Here is a 13,312-nt window from a genome sequence, read left to right as displayed (position 1 = left end):
GCCTTTCAAGTGAAATTTCTTAACAAACACTTATATGTGACCTGCTCCTATATTCCCCCAAATTCGGATATCTCTGCATATAAGCAACAGGCTGCCCTCATTTGTGAAGTGCCCAAGCAATCTAAACCTACCGATTTAGTCACTGCATTGGGTGACTTCAATTTGCCCCAAGTCACTTGGTGTTACAGTGATAGTTCTGGCTTTTTGATTCCTACCTGAACATCTGATAGAGCCGTTGTGTTCTTTAATTAAATTATTTGATCATAATTTAGTTCAATACAATGGTACTCCCAATTGCAATGGTAGATTGCTTGATCTTTGCTTTGCCAATTTTCCTGAGATTTGCGTTGTCTTCCGTTTAGTTTACCTGAGGATCCATATCATCCAGCATTGGGTATTTCCTTTCATTACAAGAATGTTGGTTCGTTGAACTCCTACAAGGTTCCAAATTCAAATTTTTCATATAAATTTTATGATTTCCATAAAATCAATATTTCCATGCTAAAACCACATCTTTCACATGTTAAATTTTTCAAATGGAAGTATTGAAAGCTTACTGTCATCGTTCTACAATATCTTAAATCTAGCAATTTATGCATATGTTCCGGTCAAGCATTCCCGAGCTCGAAGCAGGTGTCCCCGGAGGTTTAATAAGACAATTAAATATTTCAAGAATTGAAAAAACACGCTTTTCAAAAAATATTCGAAAAATGGCTCCGCTTTTAACTATTTCGCTTACTCGGCGGCAAGGCATAGATTTAACTCCCTCAACCACCAATATTATTTCAGATATCTGCAGTTAGTTAAATCTTCTTTGTTTGCTAACCCGAAATACTTTTTTAAATTTGTTAACTCAAAACGAAATATTTTCCGCACATCCTTCGCATGTTGCTTTTAATCTCTGATTCCTTGGATGATTTTGAAATCTCAAAACTCTTTGCTGAATACTTCCGACGAAACTTTTCAACGCTAATTCTGATTTATCACCAAGCTACCCAAATCCGATAAGTAATCTGGCTTGAACTCCCAAGTTGGTTATATCTGAAAATAACATTTTTAAATGGGCGAGCTCTCTAAAATATACTTGTGCGCGTGGACCTGGTGGAATTCCATCATGTGCTCTTAAATCTTGCGCTGTCTAGTTATGTGGCGTTACCTCAAAGATTTTTAACCAGTCCTCGAATTTATTTTCCCTTTGTGTTGGAAGAGTAGTTTCCTTATTCCTATTCACAAGAGTGGAAGTAGACAACTCGTTGAGAAATATAGAAGCATAGCCAAGTTGAATGTCTTCACTAAACTGTTCGAGTGAATGCTGACTCACCATTTGGCCTTTGCTATTAGTTCGTGTATTTCTCCACACCAGCATGGCTTTCGGAACGAAAGATCCACGGTCACCTTTCTATTTAGTAAAATGGGTAAGCTCTTATCTGCACAATAGATCATTCAAGGTTTTGGTTAACTTTATCACCTCGGATGAATTCCCTTTGACCTGGCGTACCTCAAGGCGGCCACTTAGGCCCCATTTTATTTAGTTTATACTATCGGTGATTAATTCCAGCCAGATCTTAATGTGTGCTTATTATATGCAACTCTTGCTTTTCCGTAGAATCGAAATCACATCAGCTTGAGTGTGACTTGAATAATTTAGTTGCATGGTGATCTTTGAATCTGCTGAAACTAAATCTAAATAAATGTAAGAAACTTTCTTATTTTGAAGGAACTCATTCATTACTCAATATTTCATTGATTCGCACAAGTTGGAGAACGTTGATTCGTTCACAGATTTAGACGTCCTATTTGATCATAGGTTACGTTTTTACTTGCATATTGAGCTCTCGTTAAGCAAAGCTAGGTCCGCGCTTGGTTTTATAAAAAGGTGGTCCAAAGAGCTTCATGATCCTTACATTACGAAAAGGCTGTACATGTGTTTGGTTGGACCGATACTCGAGTATGCCTCCGTTGTTTGGTCTCCTTCGTATAGGTGCTATGTAGATTCAATTGAATCTGTTTAAAAGGAATTCTTGTTGCTTGCCCTTAGGAATTTAGGTTCAGACACGATTGCCTCTCTTCCCCCTATGAAAATAGGTTGCTTTTATTATCCTTACCGTCACTTGAGAAACAGTGATTTGTTCGTTGGGTTTCCTTCTTAATCAAAGTAATATACAGTACTTTAGACTCGCCCGCTTTACTTGGTAAGATAAGCTTAAATGTCCTTAATCGCTTCTCTAGGCACTTTATCTTGATTAAGCTTAGTCAATGCAAATATAATTACGAACTGTTTAACCCGTTTAGAGTTGTTTGCAAAAACCTAATTGATGTCTATCACTTATTCCTATTATCGGTCTCTTTAAAGTCTATGAAAGTAACTTTGCTTAATATTCGCGATTTACCTATGTCGTACTTGAACTAACATATCATATTAATACCTAATTTTTTTTTTTATAATTTATTTTTAACATTCTTTGTAATATTATTCTTCTTTATATCTTCCTTTTTATTGTATGCTAGTTTTAAAACAACTAGTGTAAGATTTTCTATTAAGATGTAGTGAATTCGACTGTAATTTTCTTTAGTTGAATTTCATGTAAAAATGAATAAATAAATAAATTAATAAATAAATAAATAAAGAAATAAAAAAAACTGATTTTTAAATTACTGAGATGACCATATTATAAGAAGGCTCATAGCTTATCAATTTTGGAATTAGTTCACCAACTTTACAGGAAAACACTATTTGAGTCTAAACTAAATACAATAACGCGCTACACTGACATAGCCAGACGTTATAACCATTGCAAAAACCTAGAAAGCTTGACACTATTTTTACAAAATCCAAACGGAGACTTTTTCAAAGGAAAGTAGTTGCATTTAGATTACACACAGCACCTGAAATGTTTCAAAGCGCCGTGAATAGTGTCATTGGCACCGATATGGAAACCGCATATCTGCATGACGTCATTGTTATTCGGAGTATTCTAGGAGATTATCTGGCTAACCTCTGAGAAGTTCTTTGATGCCAATTTAAAAATAAATTCGAATTTATATTGTTGATGTTTTATATTTAAATTAAAACACCTAGGCCCTACAGTTAAGACCAAAGAATAAAAAAAACACATATATCGTGGAATGGTTTCGTGGTAGCGGCGATTCGTACTCGAGTTAGTCACAATGTTCAAACCGCTTGCGGAGTTACGGAAGAAAAGTCAACACTGGTGCTGGATCGAAGAAAAACATAGTACGCTCCAAATGCTTAAGGTCAAAATTTCTATTTGATCCTCTAGAACTTTTACCAGCTCTCATTATAAAGGTAAGTATGTTATTTCAAGAATTATGGATAGTCAAAGTTGGCTGGAACGCATTTTTTCACAAGAGTTACGTACACCTTGGCCGCCGGTTTTGGTGATCTGCCAGCTTTTTAATCTGCACATATTCATCGCTATTATTTGTACCGTGGTTTGAATTCGGTTCAGTCGAAGGGGTTTCCGACTTCTCAATTGATGAATATGACTTCTATGTCTACACTAGACTAAAAACCACTTGTGGTAAAACACATTCGAAGTTATAAACTGCTAAATCGGGAGTGATTCCGACAGAGAAAAAAATCAGTGTCGTATTTAGATTTTCAAACTGCTGGCGATAATGTGGCACATGTAAGAACAATACTTCAGGGATATCTTACATGCCGCCAAAATAAAGTTTTGCAAGCTTCATTAAATTGCCTTGATCCGTCGCTTGACGCTTCAAAGGGGCTTGAAATTTTAAACGATGGAGGCCTTTTAGAACTACCCGATATACCTGATTGTCAGAGACAAGCAATATTCTTACCAAGCAATAATATTTTGGCAAATGTTTTGTTGGAAATCTTCAGACCGAACATTAACTTGTTGATCCAAAAGATTTGATTTCATTTACACGCATGGTTTCTTTGGAAATCCGCAAACATTGTAAGCACTTGGCCACAATTCAGATGTTATTGAGCATAACTACTTCAACAAATGGTGTCAAATTTGCATGGAAATCGGACCTCCGCTCGTTTTCGCTTTAGCTATAAGAAACTTGAACCAGTTATATCTTGACCGATACACAACCAGTCCTATTCTTAAATTGAAAGCCCCTTTCAATGGGACCGGCATGTTAAATGAACGTACCACTGCTAAACGTGTACCCCGTTACCAAATGAATAATCCCAGTTAAACCACAAAGTCAAGCGTCTGGTTAATAATTCCGTGCGCCGAGGGTTAATAAACCATACAAGTCTTTCTTCTCGTTTTCGGTGGCGTGGATTGAAGAGGATTGTGAAAAAAACTCATTCCAATACTGAAACAATATGTAAAAGATATTGTGTGCGCACTTATATCGTACCGACTGTTCGTGAAAGTACATGGCGACGATTTAATTAGATACATGACAATATATCAGGCGTAATACGTTGAGGAACACAGTGGGCTAATTGAACCTTTAGGTTAGACGTCAAGATATGCCAAATTTTAAAAGGTACCTCGCAATAAGAAGACCTACCTCTGTTGTTGTGGTGACTATATTATTACAACAAAATCACCACACATGGAGCAATCACAGGTTGCCAAATACGTTTTACGTTACCTGAAAGCTAATGCTGCTGTAAATATATATGATGATAAAAATCTCAGCCGCTTTACAGATTGGCGCGGAAACCTCGAATCTTGTAAGTCCCATAGAGGAATTGTTTTGTGTTTATTTAGCGGTCTAATATCATGGTACAAATAACGAAGAAGTAGAAGTCAAAGAATCGAAGTCTTCTAAAACTTCTTTTAATTTCAGCCCGGATTTGCTCATTATATCCTACACCACTTGTGGTGGTGTGTTTGAATCGATTTACACTTGTCTTTCTGTCGGTGCGGCTGTATGCCCTGTTGGCAGATTATTGGTAATAGTTGAAACATAAAATAACAACAAAGAGAGATAATGTCATTTAAATGGCCGTGTAATCATCTTATACTAAGCGGGAATTTCTGAAAGTTCATTAAGAACATATTTCACTTTTATCCACGTCTTACATTACTCATCATTAGATTTTGGAAACTATTTTTAAACCAATGAACGCTCTAAATTAAATAAGGTAAACTGAAGCTAGAAAAGGAGAAACAAGAAAAAAAGGAAACAAATCTCTTGTTAATTGTAAAATAAAATAATTGAAGGAACGAACCTGCATTCTCTCATGCATGTCAAAATACTTTCTCTATTAGCCCGGAGAATCAAGGGCATCGATTTATAACTTACGTCACAATTAACGTAAAATAACTTATACACTCATATAATAAAATAGAGTACATTAACAAGTCCAATATTGTACTTAATATATGGGATTTGTGAATCGAACGTAATAAAAGGGGTTTATAGAGTATTTCTTACACTGCGGCGACGTTATTTAACACCAGAGTTTCTTTTTTCTTATTTACTACATCATAAAATTGAAAGTACGTACAAAGCATACTATGTATGGTTTTTTGCAAAGTATCTCTTTAGTTTATCTCATGCTTTCAACTGGTGAATGTAAACATTAGATGACCCTTGTTTAGTGCTATCGTGTCTATTAATCTCTTCCTCCAATTTTGATTTCAACGTTTGATCTCAGCCTTTGAGAATTTAAAATTTAAATTTTTTTCAGTTATCGTCATCAGAAATAGATGTATAGTCCCATATGTAAAGTTCATCAAAATTTGATTGTGGTATGCAATTTTGATTGGTTATATTGCTGGCTATTTAAATTTTATATACATTATTATTATTTTTATTTAATTTTTGCGTTTCATTACAATATTTGTCCTTGCACGTATTAGCTCTTTTAAGAAGTGAAAATTTATTTTAATCCTAAATAATGCGTCCGTGTTTGTATTGCAAGAATTTTTTTCGTAAATTATGCCAAAGTCGTACTCAATTCGTTTTAATTCTCGTCATTTTAAATGATGTGTATTATGCGGCCTGTTGCTATGATGAATTTCCCTCCGCAGTGTTAAAGTCTAAAAAATGTTAAGCCGAAATGGATTGCTAGTAATTCTTTTTCTATAACTTCTAGTTCTTTTTATTAACGTTGTACTTCGAGAGTATGGTGATGTCGTAAGTATACTATTTCTGATCTTAGAAACGGACATTTATTGGCATTAAATTTTAAAATTCATTTTCTTAATCAGGAGAATGCTTTAATGAGATTGTCATTATGGTGGTTTAAAGTACAGCCAAATATGACAATGCCATCGAAATCCTATTATGCCGTCTGTTGGTATAGGAAAGGATAGTTATACAACGTGAAAGTAATGTGAGAAGTTGATTTTTCGTATATGTAAATCTAGTAGTGCGTTACCTCATAGTGTCCAATTTTTCTGAAGTTATGCCACTTAATTTGTAAATATTTTTCTTTATAATTGCGTTGATGTTATTCAATGCATTTATTTTAGTTAGCGAGATTCCTGCTTCCGTACCATAAGCAACTTAATAGGTTTGTTTATGTCTGTTTTTAAGATGATGAAATGGGTATGTTTGTTAGATATGTAAAAAATGTAAAATTCTTCCTTTATGCATCGGCGATGGTGTTTTCCATCATCCGAGTTGACACGTTTTCCTGGTTCTGGTGATTGTATGGTTTCTGTTAAATGCGTTGTTGGTGTTTCTGGGAAATTGAATATATCCGAAGTTGCAGTAGTAGAAAGCGTTGTTAGTGCTCCTATGGAAATTAATATAGATTGTTGTTATTCTGATGACAGTTATGATATTTATGTTGGCGTTGATAATTTTGTTTGTTTTGATAGCGACTTAGGTTGATATGTTAGGGTATGGGTATGGGTTATAGGTGCGTTTATGTATAGGCCGAATTTGGTTATTTTTTTGGAAAATCAGATATTTTCAAGTTTCATTGCAAGGACGACGTGGTGCTAGGGTTTTACGGTTGTACTGCATGAATGTTTTGTTTATATTGTGTGTTTTCAATTTTTCTATGAGAAGAGTGAATTAATCATATTCAACATCTAGGGTGACATTAAGAAAGGATGTGTTTAAGGTATCAATTTCTTTGTGTTTTGCTTCGAATGCGTTGCTAAGGTCTACCTGTTATTCTTCCATATTTTGTTCAACTTTTGATTAAACTGGCAAGATTTCTAATAACTTATTCATACGAAATTGATTGTAGTATGTGATCACTCTAAGTTACTTCAATCTTTAAATAACGCTGCAAATAAAGCTTACGACGGCCATCCGGTTAGTATATATAAACCTCACGATTTTAGTTTACGTAAATATAATAAAGTTAAAGACAGAATTTTGAATGAATCTTTATCTCCTCTTTCAATGTGAAAACGCGTAATCGGTCTATCAGCCAATTACGCCCATTTTAGAAATTTGTCCTAAGCAGCAGAAATTACATTTGCTACGTTGATGTTTCTAACATTCGCCCAAATGGTGTGCGGTTGGCCTCAGTCAAAATATTCTCTCAACATCTAGTAGACATGACGGATGCATCTGTCTTGTGTTTAAGCGGCCGATTACGTAAAGCAGTTTCACCAAGAAAACAAATATGCTTGAAAGAAGATACATGCGTTCTTGAAGCCGGCTAAAACTAGTAACCAAATTGCTGAATAACCATTGATGTTACTTTCAGGGGCCCAACTACTACGTTTTTAATAATCCAATCCTTGCAACAAACTTTGTGCAGCTGATGAACTGAGAGGCGTGGTAAGTTATATTGCGTCTTATAAAATAGAAAGACCCAGTAGGAGAGAATAAACGTATTAGAATGATGCATTTCACAGAATGGAGGAGTTAGAAGTCCAGGAGTTAAAAAGAAATATTAACCCTTGGTTTGTTGCTGTAGCTGTTAAGCTGAAACAAGTTCGATTGTATTTAAATGCTCAAGAAGTGAACAATATTACGCGTAAAGCCGCTTACCCTTCACCCTTGAAGGATGGAATATTGAATAGGTTACTAAAGGCAAAATTCATCACAAGCGTTGACATAAAATATGTTATTGCTTGTAGTAAGGATATCGATTCCCTGTTCTTCCTTTTTCCTAATCTTATATTGCATGTGTCTGCACGTTTGTTAGTGTAATGCTTCTTCCCGTAGTTTCCTTGGTTTCTGTTCGTTTAATTATTGTAACGTCTTTTGATTGTAGCAGTTGTTTGTGCGTTGCTGGTTTTGATGCGCATTACGATAAAATTTGATTTCGCTGTGCTCTTATATTGCCTCTATTCTAATTGCTTTCATGCCGCTTTCTAGTCCGGTTTTGAATATGGTTAGAAACGCAAGTGCTGTTGAGAATTGTTATTAAATTTCTCTGTTCGGTAATGCGATTTGAGCTTGATTCTTTAATTTGCACATTAATTTGCAGGTTGTTGAGGACGTTACACTTATCGGATACCACTTCCTCTATAATATCGACATGCTGAAATTTCTTGACTCCTTCTCTTGACTTTTTCTGTCTTAGCTTTTTAATATTTGTTATAATCCCTTCTACTGAGATGTTAATCTCATCTATTCTTTCCGCTATATAAAAAGTGAAACCCGAGGTGTTGTAGAGATTTTTTGGTATTAGGGACCTCTCAACTAATCTCTAATCCTTTGGCGTGTTTAAAAGAAGTCACAGAGCCCTCGCCTTATGCAACTTAAAAGATTTTAATCTTTTTCTAATTTGACCGGCTTCAAAACTCGCCAAGACAATAAGGCTTGCCAAAACACAGTTCGACAAGTCCTGTGACTAAATAAAATTGCTTGGATATAAGAAGAAACTTTAAAAATAAAATTTTATTGATGTGCTTTCTTGGCCTCAGAAAGACAATCGAAAACAGATATAGATGATTATTGTTCTGCGCCTAAAATCGCGATCTATAGCTATTAATTGGTCAAAATGAGAATTAAAGTTGGGGTTAATTTTGTTTGGCTTGACTAGTCGAGTTGGCGTGTTACAACAAAAAAACAAAGTGTTGAAGTGCCAACAACAACAAAGTATCTAATGTCAATGGTGTTATACCTGACTTGTCTGTTTGTTATATCATCGAAATGTTCGTCTGTTTCATTATATTGTCCGTTAGTCAAAATACACAGTGATTAAAAACGCCTTTGTTTATAAAGAAAAAAATTTATATAAAAATGACATGTTTCTTTCTTCACATTCATTTTACAAATATACCCATAATGAAAAAGTTTTTTCTATTATTATTTCGTAAAATGTAGAAAACAAAGCTCTCTTTCTTTCTTTGTTCTTAACTTTCAAAGTTTTGCATATAATGTGTACTGCCTTTTTTTACAATTTCTGGATATGAGCCTTGATACAGAAAATAACGTCTTTAAATCACTAACGATGAAGACTTGCACTTGTTGCGCACTGGCTTAAGATTAACTCATCTTATTTCTGGGCTTGCCTTAAACTGCCTCTCAATATATCTAACTTCTTCAATGGGTTGCATTAAGCAAAACCCACACTTAAATTATGTAAACGGCCTTTGGACTTTCCTCTTTTTATAATTCCTCTCTTTTATTTGAACCATTATAACTGAGGAATTATAAAAAGAAAGACATACGAGTGGAATTCTTCTATTACATGGTTTGTTGTTCTTTTGTAAAGAACAATGGCAAAAGCAGCCGACAGAAACCCCCTACACCTATACATAAGGGCGTTACACAGATTACATGCCACATGTATCGTCCTCCGTACATGATGTTAATTTGCTAAATGTTTTGAGTTGTTTGGAATTGTAATGATGCTTACAATGCCGCTTGAAATGTGTGCCATTAACAATAACCTGACGTAATGACAAATTGTCATAGGATATTTCAGTTGTTAGTTAGCTCTTCGATTCTTCTTTCGAGATAGTTTCTACTAACGGGCAATAAACCAGCCATAACCTCCAACTAGTATCGATAATATCATGCTATTGATATAATAATAGCGCATTTATTGAAGACACTAATGATAAACGAATGTCCAGCAAATAATCATTTAAATTGTCCTTATATCCGTAAATATTTCGCACAGACAAACTTGTTTTTGTGCATGCAAATGGTCAGCTGGTGATTTTCTTATTTTTGTGATGTTGCCATCTGTCTAGTGCCGCTAATATACCCGATATATAACTAATGAGATTAATTTTTTGTACGCGACATAAATATTCTTTTATTTTATTATTGCTTTAGGACACATATAATGTCATAAAAAGTACCCTTGTGACTTTACGTTTTTTATCCGAATAGTTTTGAGATTAGATTCGCACGAGTGCGTCGAAATTTTATTTTGAGCATAAGTCGGGCGTTACTCACAATTCCAAATAAAACCTGTTAATTATTTGGAAGGACTTATATCTCCAATGCTTTAACGAGTCTCCTGATGTTGTTCAAATATTACACTTCAACTGTCCTTCAACTTACTATTCAACTTCAACTAATCGACTTTGCTTTCTACAAATAATATACTTGGATACTCTTTCACAAGAAAGTTACCAATACCTAATTTCATTATGCTTTTTTCATGTTGACCCCTTTTCCCGCCAATAATTGTTAACCTTTCGAGAATCGGCAGCTGTATAAGTTACTTCACTTTATGACGTCAGCACATAAGTCTATGTTTATTCTGTTTTTATGTCCTGCTCTACTTGTGGTACAAAGGGTTTCTGGATGTATCCAACTGCAAGAAACTTAGATAGCCCCTGTTCGTATCTCAGTGCTGGATTCTGGAATCTACCAGTAGCAATGTTTGAGATATTCTGAAGTAATTTCACATGTTTTGGTCCAAGAACACACGTTATTGAAAATCTTCATGATCGGACCACTTTTCTGACTACTTCCCAGACAAGGCCTTATTTTGAGAATATGTTGCGTTGAATAATAGTAAGGTGGTGCGGGGCACATAATGGTGGCTCATGGTTCACTATGTTGTTTTTCTTTATTCAATTTTTTAAGAATATTGGGTAGTTTTCACGCCTTATCAAATGTACGATTTTCGCAACGCTGTCACATTATTATCTTATTATTTTCCTTTGTTTAAACAAATTAACGTTCAAAAATATTTTCTCAAAAAATTGAATGTACTCGTATCGTTTTATTTGCTTTATCACCATTTATTATTTCTCATATTAATGTTGTTTATTAATTTGCATTTTTTTCTTCTGTTTGAAATCCAACAGACCAACAGCTTAGACTTAGGGTTAGGCACTCCTAGATTTCTCACACGATTTACTGGTAAGTCGTTAATATGCATCAGTAGGTTTCCTGCATCGCACATTTGTTTTCGACAAATGTGCATTTTTTTTGATTTTTGTATAGAGATTATAGCTCCTGACGAGTTTGCCCATGTGGAGATCTCACATGCAATAGATTCGAGGATGTTGATTGCTTTCGTGTTGTCTTTTTCTTTTGTAAAAATGTATACATCGTCCGCGTAGAGACAATGTTCCACTCTTGGTACACGGCAAAGAATTTCGCTAATTTCGTTGAAAGCGATCTGGAAAAGCGTGACGGAGAGAGGAGATCTTTGCGGCATGCCATTCTTTAGCGGAAAGGAATCAGAAATATGATTGTTGATTCTAACTTTGAACCGCCGATGCGACATGAATGATTTGATGTAGTTGAAGAATTTGGGTCCAACATTCCATGATTTCAAGAGTCTTAAGATAACATGAAGACCAACTCTGTCAAATGCTTTTTCGAAATCAATTGAAAGAATTGTTACGTGATTTCGTTCGGAAATTGCTTTGCTTGTGAAATAATCAATATGTAACAGAGCGTCGATGCATCCTCTACCCCGCTTGAAACCAACTTGTTGCTTTGTTATCAGGATTATCTTGGATTCAAGAAACCAAGATAATCTAGATGCCATGATCTTCTCTAAAACCTTAGAGAGGCAAGATAAAAGAGAAATTGGGCGATAATCAGATGCGATGGAGACATTTTTTGATTTTGGAATTGAAACAACTGTTGCCAGTTTCCACATGTAGGGTATATGGCCAGTCATAAATACCGTATTATATAGGTCCAGTAATTTTTTTTTACCAGACTTAGACATAGCACTGATCATTTGGTATGAGATGCGGTCTAGACCAGGTGTCTTCCCCTTCAAATTGGAGAGACAACTTCCAAGTTCAGAGGTAGATACGCTATTTTCCAGGAACATGGCACATCTATCGATATTATTTGAAGGAGATATTGGAGTCCTTTTATTTTCAATGAAAGCACTGGAGAAGTTGCTGTCAGAGGAGTGTTCGCACCGCACTTTTCCAAAGTAATTAGAAATCTCATCTGCATCAGTTAAAGTTCCATTGGGAGTGCAGATGGCAGAAATTTGGTTCAGGTTTGAAGTCCCATTAAGTCTGTTGATTTTGTTCCAGACAACTTTCATTGATGTATTTCTGTGAATTCGTCTCGAGAAAAGTTCGAAACTAAGTGCCTTTGATTTCCGTAATTCCTTCCTGAATAGAGCATTGGCCTTTTTGTATAATAACAAGTGATTCTGATCAGGACATCTCTTAAAGCGGTGCCGTAGATCCATTTTATTTTTCCTCAAAAACGAAAGCGTGTTGTTCCACCATGGAACCCTAGCTCGTTTAAAAGAGGTGTTGGATTGAGGAATAGAAAGATGAGCAGCCGTGCGAATCGCTTTAGACATAATAACAGCATCATGGTTGCAGTTTCCGTTAAATGGCTTTGAGTTCAAAAATGACTCCACCTGTTTGGAGTAATTGATCCAATCCGCTTTATCTAGGAAGAATTTGGCCTGTTTTGCTGGAGTAGCAGAGGACGTTGAAAGTTTAAGATCGATTATGATTGGGAAGTGATCACTACTATGTAGATCATCAGAAATAGACCAGGAAGGAAATAGAAAGGAAGAAGTGATGGAGAGCAACATGTTAAATCAATATGTGAAAAAGTATGATGTGTTGAGAAGTGTGTTGGTTTTCCATCATTTAAAACGCAAAGGTTGCTTTGAAAAAAGGCCTTTTCTAAAACAGTACCGCGAGTGTTGTTCACTGTTGAGCCCCAAATGGTATTCCAGCTGTTGAAATCGCCGCATATAATTAATGGGGGAGAAACTACGGAGAATAAACTGTAGAGTTCTTGCTGAGAAAACGATTGCGATGGTGGAATATAGAGCGAAAGCACTGTAAATTTTATATTTAACATTATTTGTATCGCTACGGCTTGTATATTTGAGCTTAAATTTATGAGTTTGTGAGGTATACTTGATTTTATAAAAATACCTACTCCTTGTTTGGAATATGAGTTTTGATCAGCATTCGTGAAGTATCCAGTATATGATTTGGGTGGAATAGGATTAAAAGAGCTTCTACAATGG

The sequence above is a fragment of the Glossina fuscipes genome, unplaced genomic scaffold (genome assembly GCF_014805625.2).
Source record: "Glossina fuscipes isolate IAEA_lab_2018 unplaced genomic scaffold, Yale_Gfus_2 223, whole genome shotgun sequence".
NCBI lineage: Eukaryota > Metazoa > Arthropoda > Insecta > Diptera > Glossinidae > Glossina > Glossina fuscipes.
The sequence above is the reverse complement of the archived record's forward strand: the minus strand, read 5'-3'. Positions refer to the sequence as shown.